The sequence below is a fragment of the Rhea americana genome, unplaced genomic scaffold, assembly GCF_003343005.1.
Source record: "Rhea americana isolate MKP2758 unplaced genomic scaffold, rheAme1 scaffold_102, whole genome shotgun sequence".
Lineage (NCBI taxonomy): Eukaryota > Metazoa > Chordata > Aves > Rheiformes > Rheidae > Rhea > Rhea americana.
In genome coordinates this window covers 1,080,541-1,090,587 of record NW_028185062.1, presented here as the reverse complement: position 1 = coordinate 1,090,587, position 10,047 = coordinate 1,080,541, and the positions used below count along the sequence as shown (strand labels likewise).

The window sequence follows — 10,047 nt, the reverse complement described above, 5'->3', positions numbered from 1 at the left end:
AAAAAGACTTGTGACCCTTCCTCTTCCTTCTATCTCTAATCATATATAATAAAGAAAGATTTAAGAAGAAACAGCCTTAATACCTTAAAGGTTTGAATAACAGTAGCTAGGAAGAGTGACTGATAGGTAAGGGAACAGTGTTAAGAACTTTACAATACAAAAAGAGAGGAGTGTCTGAGGAATTATGCAGATTTCAATAAAAGTACTTATTACCACTGCAAGGTCAGATGATTGGTACACCTTAAGTTCAAATTACTTCCAAGTCCATCACAATAACTTACAATGTATGGAAGCAGCTACACATCAAAATAAGAAGCTTTTCACTAAGAACTGTAGTGGTATGTTTGACAACTCCACTGTTTGTGCTGCTAGACAATTCATTTAGCCACCCTGCACATCATCTTCCCATCTATCTTGTTCTTAGACCAACAGTTCATATAAATAATACACAATGACAAAGACTCATGTTTTTAGAATACTTCAAGCTGTTAAGGAAGAAGTTTATTACTAGCTATTTTCTACAAAAAGGTTAGTTCTTTGAAAGAACTCCATATAGCAGCACTCATAGGAACCAAGCTGCATAGCTTTTGGACAGTTTCAGACTGGGGTTCATTATCAAAAGCTCTCCAGAAATGAGTAGCTCCCTGGAACACACAAAACAGGGAACATGGCTACAGTGCTACTATCTTTTGATCCCAGCAGGACACACATTACTCTGTCATCCCTTTAGAATGTAAAGATCTAAAGACAAATCTTCCTTGATTCGTTATATTGAACAAAACTATCAGTATTCAATACAGAAGGAAGTGACAACTGAAAAAGCAGAAACACGCACACAAGAGAAAGAGGTCCACGTACACAAGATTAGATGATAGAACACAGAACAGTCATGAGCAAACCTTTCTTTCCTCCCACTCTCCCCTCAAAATACCTTCTGAACTGATGATTTAAGACAACTGCTGCTTAAGGGAAGAGCTGTCTGAAGAGATAAGCCAAGAAAATGAGTTCTAATAAAGTAGACCAGTTTACATTTTATAAAAGCAAAATGAAAGGATGCTGAAGTGATGAACAAGTAAATACATCTCTCTTACTAAAGAAATTCACCACAAAAAAAAAGTCTAAGCTAACTGGAAATTCCCTAATGCTTAGTGTGAGCAACATGGAGATTGACTCTTTTACAGAACCTAAACTCTTCAGTGTAAAATAAGTCTTCTTTCAAGAATTTCTGTGCAAGTCAGTCAAACTTTAGGTAGGAATTATTCTACAGAATAAAAGTCTTACTGGAATGCAACACAACCTATATGATGTCATGTTGCAATGAAGTTCTTAGAAGTAACTGTACAAATGAAAAAAGTCCAGAGCCAAAAATACTAATACAAGGATAACTAAAGCAGAAAGAGCCAAAAGGAATCACTAAACCAAGATCAGTTTTCCTTAAACCCTAGTAAAGACTCATCTGGAATCTGCAAACATCACCAGTCACCCATGTTAAAAAAAATGCATGTATTCAAACTGGAAGAAGTGTGGACAGGAAGGACAGCTCAGAACTATACAGGCAACACAGCACCTATTTTAAGGGAGGAAACTAACTCTAGTTTCATCTAGTAAAATTAAGATGACAGCAGTCAAGTGTTCTTTATGGGTGCATTCAGTGTGCAAGTAATATGTCAAACAAAGAATAAGTGTGTAAATCAGACACAAATGAAAGACCAGACTTCCAGTTGGAATAAGCTGGAAGTCAAGAAGAGATTACAAAAACATCAAGGTTTGGAATAGCCTTTCAAGTAGCATACAGGACAACCCACCCAAATAGTTTAAGATGAACTGATCAGTTCACAAGCAGGATAACCCAATCACTCAAAAAAAAAAAAAAAAAAAAAAAAAAAAAGCTCTAACAACTTGGGAAGTTTCAGTCCCACCAGAAGTATTAGGATTACCTGAAATACAATAGCAACAAGAAAAACAAGACATTTAACAAAGGCATCTTGATGTTTATTTATACCATAAGTTCACATATTGTAAAACAAGGAAATCATACCCGTGACTGCAGTTGGTGAACCTCATGTATTCATCTTGTGGAAAGACCAAGTCAGCTCCACAAAATAAAATCAAAAGCCTATTTTAAGCCAATGCATCTAAACCTTTACAGGTTTATACTAACCTGTTGAACTAATCTGGATATAACAAATACTTCATATATGATCATGTTCAAACTTGATGGTATTCGCTTCGAAACTCACTTTTCAGCTGTTTTAAACCAACTCACCTGTTCACCCAATCTGAAACAAAACAAAGCTAAAGCCTAGATAGGACCCTGCTAACAACATTTTTAAAAGCCAGGACCTCACCAAAAGGCAATGCATCCTTTTTGAATGGGGCTGGCACTTTAGAGCCACCCTGGACTCCTTTAGGAGCCAAGTTTAATTCATACTTCATATGGGAAAAGCTGACTCCTCTCTCTTGGCTTAATGAAAGCCTGATTACAGTAGCTCTCCACTAGTGGGTGACACATGCAGCAGCACTTCAAGATTGCATCTACTTCTCCATTTGAAGGCTCTAATTTTCTTGTCCTTTGCTGTTGTAGCTACAGGCATCAACTCCGCTCACTTTAGAAAGAAGCCTTTAACCTTATTAATAGATATCAAATCATCTATTCAGTTACTTTTTTATTTTTTAAATAAAGGAGCCAATTCCTTCTGTAATCAACTAAAGATAGCCATCAAATCCAAATATTTTGCTCAAATGTAAGAAGCAGAATATGATGTAATGGCTTATTAGAAACCATTAGCAGATAAGACACTGAAGTACAAATGATATTTATAGCTATATAGTAGCCATCTGACTAACAAAGTTTAAAGGAAGCTTAGTGCACTTGAAAATGCTACTCTGGCCTCAGCACAAAGGAAGCTTGCAAGTCACTGGATCAAACCTGTCCAGATCAGTGGTAGACTGACTCAGTAGCAGCATTTGCTAGTATTAAAAATATCCAAGCTATCAGGAGCGATAAGCAGCTAATCATCACAACAAGAAACTGCACCAGGATTAGTATAGTTCTAGTTTTTGGTTTTTAAGTCAAGCTGACCAAAAGTGGTGCCCAATAACTATAAGATTAACTGATGCCCTGGATGTAGCCCTGGACACCAAAGAAATTCTGAAATTGGGAAGTCAAAAATATTTCTACAGTTGGTAGCTTTGTTTCCTTAACAATTTTTTCCCTTCGGGCATTTCAGGACAGCATGCTAGCCTGTTTACAATTTTGGAAAGAGCATTACACAGCCCAGCCCCAAGCCTTCTTATTTGCTCTGTGCCAGCTGTCCTTGAAGAAGCCTTAAGGTTTCCCAGCCTCGGAGCAATATAAGCTCAATTATAACTGTCACTTTTACAGATTCTGGATGTCTAGAAAGCCAAATGAAGTAGCAAATCAATGATACTTAACAGTGGTATAGGATCCCAAGAAAACACCAAAAAACGTTAAGAGAGAATGGGAATGAAAGACATTCATTCAAACTACCTTATGAAAAGGATGCCAAGACATTTTATGCATTACACGGTGGCTTAATGTACCAATTAGAAACTTCAGCACTTCATAGAGATCATGGACGTTTCCCCCTTCTCCTTTCCCCCTCCCCTCATCATCCTTGGCATTACTAATTTTGGAGGAATCTCGTACCACTGCTCTGGAAGCACAGATGGCTTTGGTAAAAAAGAATTTCAGATCTTCCTGTCAGCCAAGTACCATCTCATATTATCGAATTCTCCATTGGGGAAAAAACTTATTTCGTGTGGCCTTCAGCTCTCAGACTAAAAATCTCTTACCACTCCTAAGGACTTCTTGGTTGCATGCCGAGCCAAGCACTGAAAGCCTTTCCCAATGTGTGCATACAGAAAGGGTGGGAACAGCTCCACCAGGGAAAAAAAAATGCAGTCAGTAAATGCTATTTATAAAAGTAGTTCTATCCAAAAGATAGAAATGTCCATAACTTCAGACAATTTTGCTGCCCAAAGAAGTCTCAAGAGACTGATGAAGAAAGAGGCAACATTAAGTGAAATGGAAAAGCTGTCTGGCTTTGCAATCTGGGATACACAGAGAGAACGTACATTCAAGCTTCTCCAGAAAASCCTAGAGAGGAAAGAGCCATGTGGTATTAGTTTCTGTTCCAAAGCTCTTTTGTCGAATTTTAAGATTTCCAAAATAAGGTTGACTGTAAAATTGATGTGATCCCCATAGGTTGTTGGTCATTGTGTAAACAGGGGCAGGGGAAGCTTTTACCAACAGTTGAAGTGTGCCACGGATTTGTAAAAATACGAGTAAATCTTGTCTCTAGCAATGAGGAGAATCAGATTATTAACACTCTGAACTATCTGGTAAGCAAGTATCTTCTATTTTCAAAATGCCTGTCGTTAAGCAAAGTGCCCAATCACTAACAACAAAGCACGCTATTTCATTTATTCTAAATTAAACCTCAAACTGCACCATCTCAGGCTTTACCCAAATATCAGAAAGTCATTTTTAAAACAGTAATCACCTTAAATTGGCAGTAATAAGATCCATCTGAATTTGCAAATATTTTAGACAAAAACTACTGATTCAGAAAAGGCAAATCAACTTCTACTGGGCTGTATGGAACACAAATTTTCAGGAGTCTTTTTTGATTGTATTTATTAAATATTGACCATAACTTAGCAATCCCACTAATGTACATATGGGTGGATTCTCCAACATGATCACAAGATGCTCAGACAGGCCAGAAAACAGTACACATAGCAGTAGAGGCCAAATGCTTTACCTTCATTATCAAGGATCCTAATGTAAGGTGTAGTCACAAGACATGCTATTTCCTCAAAGTGTTTTCCATCACTGTTTTCCCTTACATACTACACAGCTTAACTCTGAGCTAGATTGCCTTACTGAAACCTCTATATCTTCAACAGGCTCACTAGAGCAAAGGACAAAAACAGTATGGCTACAGACTAATGCAGCCCTTCCTTTTTTTTTAAATGGGGAAAAAAAAAGTTTCATCCGCAAAAGTAGCAAGATCCTGCTTTCTGGAAACCACAGACAAAAGCTCTCCAAGAAAGAATAGATGGGTGTATGCAATAACACATCTCTGTCCAATGACTTTCCAGATTACTTCCTTGCTTATATCTCAGTTTGAGGTATAAATCCATTGCAGACCCACCTGCAATGTGGCAATGACGACACTGATATCTTCTTAATGCACAGACTGAATTCTAGCAGGAGTTTTATTAAAAATATTGATTCAATTCCTGCCAAGTGTCACACTATTCCCTCTAAAGCTTTCCATGTTTCTACTTGCAAGACAGAGCAAAATTTAAAAAGCTTATTTAAAAACAAAGCAAATCAAAAACAACAAAAAAAAGATTTGCCCTCTCTTCACTGAATCAACTCAGCTGAACAAATAGCACAAGTGAAAGAGTCCTAGTTTGGTAAGTAATCGAAGTATGCAGCACTGGAATTTGAACAATGCAGTAACAACAACAAAAATCTGTAAAAAAGGGTGATGTGACTCAGAGTAGTTCCACCAACCTAAACCCAAGACAAGTTTTAGAAGAGAGGGAGATACTATGCTCAGTACTAAGCCATAGAGTTTCTGAAAGTGTACCTGATCAGCTACATATTTAAGTCTTCCTCTTAAAAATACTATCTGCCATTCCTTAACTCCATTTGTAGTACTTTTATGTGAGCTTTATAACAGTTCAAAGAGGTTCTACATTTTCCCGGGTTTAAAAGACAGGTTCTAGAAGAGACAATTTCGAGGAACATTTAGATACTGCTGCAAGATAAAGTTATAATTATGTATTTATTAAGATATTTTCAGTAAGTGCACTGGAATTTTAAACAAGGCTAACCCACAGATATAGTTCATAGAGGCATAACAAGCTTATCTTAAGCATAATCAATCAAAACAATGAGAGAGGCAAAACTAGAATTCTAGAAAAAATTTTGTTCTTTTCTGTCATATATATACACACACAAATATAAAAAATTAGTATTGTATATACACACACTCATACGTATATACACACATATACATGCAAGGCATACCACACAAGAAAAAAACACAAGTTTTTTATGCAATTATGTAAAAGAGTCCCAAATTATTACCATTAAGGCAATTCTGTTTTATGATCCTGCTCAAGTTTTCAGATCTTCCCCAAACTATTATTCTGTAAGTTGAAGTTTTCCATTGATTAAGGCCAGGGAGATTTGGAACATAATGTCAAAGCACATCTTTTGCAGATGTATTAAATACACTACTCTAAGTTGTACCTCCAGCTCAGAACATTTCCACAATCAGAACAGAACTTTGAAACAGAAATAACTTGTATCATTGCTTCATGATTACAAAACTCAGTGTCACATTTTAAATTGAAACTATAAACAGGTCAGGAAATTTGATTAAATTACACAGATATCAATAATACCTTGTCAATTCAAACTACTATATGACTGCAAGAAAAAGTTTACTGCCATTAGAATCTTAATTTTTCTTCCCAGATTGGTTTAAATAAGCTACAAAACTTTCAAGAGAAGTTTTTAGACAAGAGGTTATTTACAGCAAAATTATGAGGAAGTGGAAGAGAAAGTTACAGATATCAACTTCTAAAGGTCAGAAAACTAATGGAAAAAATGACAAGGGAAATCATAAGAAAAAAAATGTAAGTGATCAGCTGCATATGGACCTTGACAGCTTCATTTACCAATGATAATATGCAGCACTTCCAGGACTATATTACCATTTCTGCACAAATTTTATGAAATCTTGAGAAGATTTTAGTCTCACTCCATAGGCAAAGATAAGAATAACAGCAATTTCAAAATGCTGTAAAATACGTCAAGCAGCAGAACTAAGATCCAGAGGTTTAAGAGTTTGCTTCTGAATTCTATACGCAGCCAGTGGCATCTTTCACTAAGTAGGCCACACAGTGGGAAATGAGGAACAGAAAGGGGAGACGGGGACAGGGGGAATGAAGATTAACCCTAAGAAAAATGCCCTCCTTTTAGATAAAGTAGTAAAGAAATTTCAAATTCAAACTCCCAATATATACAGTAAAAGTCACATCAAGGTTCCTTAATTTCAAGAGCAACAGCTACGTGCCACATATTGACATTACACATGGAAGAGAAATTTGGGAGTACCTATACTGTAGCAAAGGAATATCCACAGGATGAAAAAGAAGTATTTTTCAGCACCAAGGCTACTTTTAAGGCATGTGCTCATTAGCTATGTAAAGAAGAAAACACAACCGTAAGCAAGAACATAATTTWAAAACACAGTTCACATGATTCCCTGTTCACATGGAAATAATTGATCTATCTTTATGCACAGGTGTATCAAAACTAAAGATGATATGGGGAGAAAAAAAAAGAAGATCTAGACTTTCAACACAGAAACACAGCCAGTTCTTTAGACCCTTCTTGGCTGGCGATCAAAGGTATGAGAGAAATACAATGAGAAAAGAAATGCATCAAAAAAAGCACCGTGGGTCAGAGCCCCTCTCAGCAATTCTACACTGCAAAAGGTGGAGAACTAGTGCTACGTACCAGGAGCAGGGCGGCAGGAATCGCTTTCTCAGGACAGCCCAAAAGACCTCACTGAACGATTCCTTGAGAAGATTTAGAAGTGGAGGTGTGCTAGCACAAAGATTAAGACGACCCTCTCCATGCTCAGGCCTGGTACCTCATCTTCCTATGAGCCTTCAACAAACAGTTCACAAAAATTGGAGACAACAGATAGTTGTTACTAGGTAACAATTATAGTCAAGGTTCTTAACAATAAACATTAAATGCCAAGCAGACAATTACATCTCCTCATGCTTTAAGCAACCCAATTAATATGTCTTTCATTTAGAAACTACTATATAGACATTTTAATTACTTTGCATTAAAATACTTCTAATATTTAGTCTCTTCCATCGCACTCCTTGTTATCTGTTTTGAAATCCGTAAACGATTCTTCTTTCCCCATCTCATTACTATTTCAATTCTATTACTTTCCTTATTACATTAGTTCATGGACAAAGTAACTATTAATACACACTACCCTCCTTTATCAGGTCTCCAACAACACAACCTTAACGGGAGAGAGGAGGGAGCAGGGAAGAAAATGATCTTAATGTCATTCATATTGACAGTATTAATTAGCATTAACTGTATTAACAGTATCAGTAATAACTTTGTAAGAACCTTGAATTCAGTTAGCTTGCTAACCATTGCATTAAAGATACTAAAGTTATTTTGCAGAAGTTTCATAAAAACTGTAACACAGGAAAGGAGCAAGTATTTAAATCCCTATTTATGATAGAGGAATACCAGTAGAGAATATCACTGCTTGCATGTTTTACAACAAGTTGTTCTATTTATGTAAAAGTTAGAAATGCTGTGCAGAAAATGGAAAAGCAGGAAACAATCAAATAAGAATCCAGAGGGTCAGTTATGACTCAGAAGAGCAAAAGAAAAGTTGTCAGCAGAGTAAACACTCCGGACAAAATGTCAGTTCCTAGCTGATAGCTAAATCTGAAAAGGCAAGTCCAGATATCTGGATTCAAGTATATTTTCTACCCCAAGTATTGGGAGGGGGGGGGAATAGAGTGCTAACGGATTGTTACACTCATTAACATCTATATCGTCACAAATCAACAGACAAGCGCAAGATGGATAGATACCCATTTGTTACCACCTAAACACAAAAGTACCAACTCAAAAAAAAAAACACTTAACCATAGCAACACTAATTACGGTCTGTAGTACTACTGAGCAAGGTATATTGGAGTTTCAAATAATAGAACTTGCACTGCAGTACTGTTACAGAGTATGAATGGAGGTTTTCACTTCAGCAGAGAACTTTAGGCACCGTTCCTGAACCTCACTCACACAGCATTCAGATTTGCTCAGATTTAACCCCATCCCACATTCTGAAAACTAGCCCAGCAACAAAAGTAAACAGTACTGTAATGGATTGGCAGTAAATGCACATTACCAGAAGGTCGTTTTTAGGACCCATTTTAACATTCTCATTAGCAATTTGAAAGCGGATGGGAGTGGCAAAGGCTAAGAAGCCAGATGACATTTGCAAAGGACACCAAATTGGGTGGAGCAGTAAACAAGGACAAATATAGACAAAAAAAAAAAAGAGGGAGACACAGACAGACAGACATTAGAGTCTTAAATAAAGATCTGTGAATACCTCATATGAAGGAGAAATGAAGCAGCATGAAGCACTCTTCCTGAACCTAGATATGCAGCTAGTATCCTCTCTATATTCATAAAACTGATCTTCCTGAGGACAAACTTCCACCTAAATGAAGGTTATTCTTGGTTCTTGAATCTGTCTCTCACAACAGAGAGATAATATAAAAGAACTTATTGGAAAAAAATACGATTGATACTCTAAAACATCTCTCTCTTCACTCTTGAAGCAGAAATACTTTTTAGTGCAAGAATTACGCTGAGCACTTTCCAATGAAAACAGAAAGCATGTTACTGGTAAGATTAAAAATAACCTAGAAAAACTAAACGAAAACTATAGAAATGTAGGTGTTGCCTTAAGGACTACTCTAGGAAAAAACAAAACAAAATGCTAATGAGCCAACCAGGCATGCTCCCCCACAAGAAAAGAGGTAACAAAATATCATAATGTTAGAGGCATGTATGTGAACGGATTTCATGTAAAAATATTACTTACAGAAGCAAGTATTCAGCAATTTAAAAAAAACAAAAGAAGAGATACAAGAGAGCGCATCTATTTCATATTTTGAGTGGTAAGAAAAAGGGAAAGGGGGGGGTATTGCTATTTCAATACAGCAACCGCTCAAAACATAAGCTATCATTCCCCGGATTACAGGGACACTAAAACACCGACCTTTTTAACAAAAACAAGGACGGGAGTAGGGCAAGAGCAGGTGGCGACGGAGGAAAAACAAACCCACAGAGCGCCCAAGCCCGGCGCCGAAGTCAGGTTTTAGGAAGTGCCCGACTGGCAGCAGCTGCGCGGGGCGCAGACTCCCGAGGACAACAGCCGCTTT

General features: G+C 37.0%; 1 protein-coding gene across 2 annotated transcripts in view; it reads right to left on the bottom strand.

Annotated features, from left to right (window-relative positions):
* The window catches only part of AMBRA1 (autophagy and beclin 1 regulator 1), a 132,949-nt gene extending 122,936 nt beyond the window's left edge, over positions 1-10,013 (bottom strand). The window contains exons 1-2 of one of the 2 annotated variants that reach the window (XM_085306247.1): positions 9,210-9,305; positions 7,568-7,720 (exon numbers count right to left, since the gene is read on the bottom strand). The gene's annotated coding sequence lies outside the window, so the exon portion shown is untranslated. Of the gene's footprint in view, positions 1-7,567; positions 7,721-9,209; positions 9,306-9,884 lie in introns of those variants that run through there. The other variant, XM_085306264.1, reaches the window with a different exon arrangement.
* Positions 10,014-10,047: the final 34 nt, after the last annotated feature.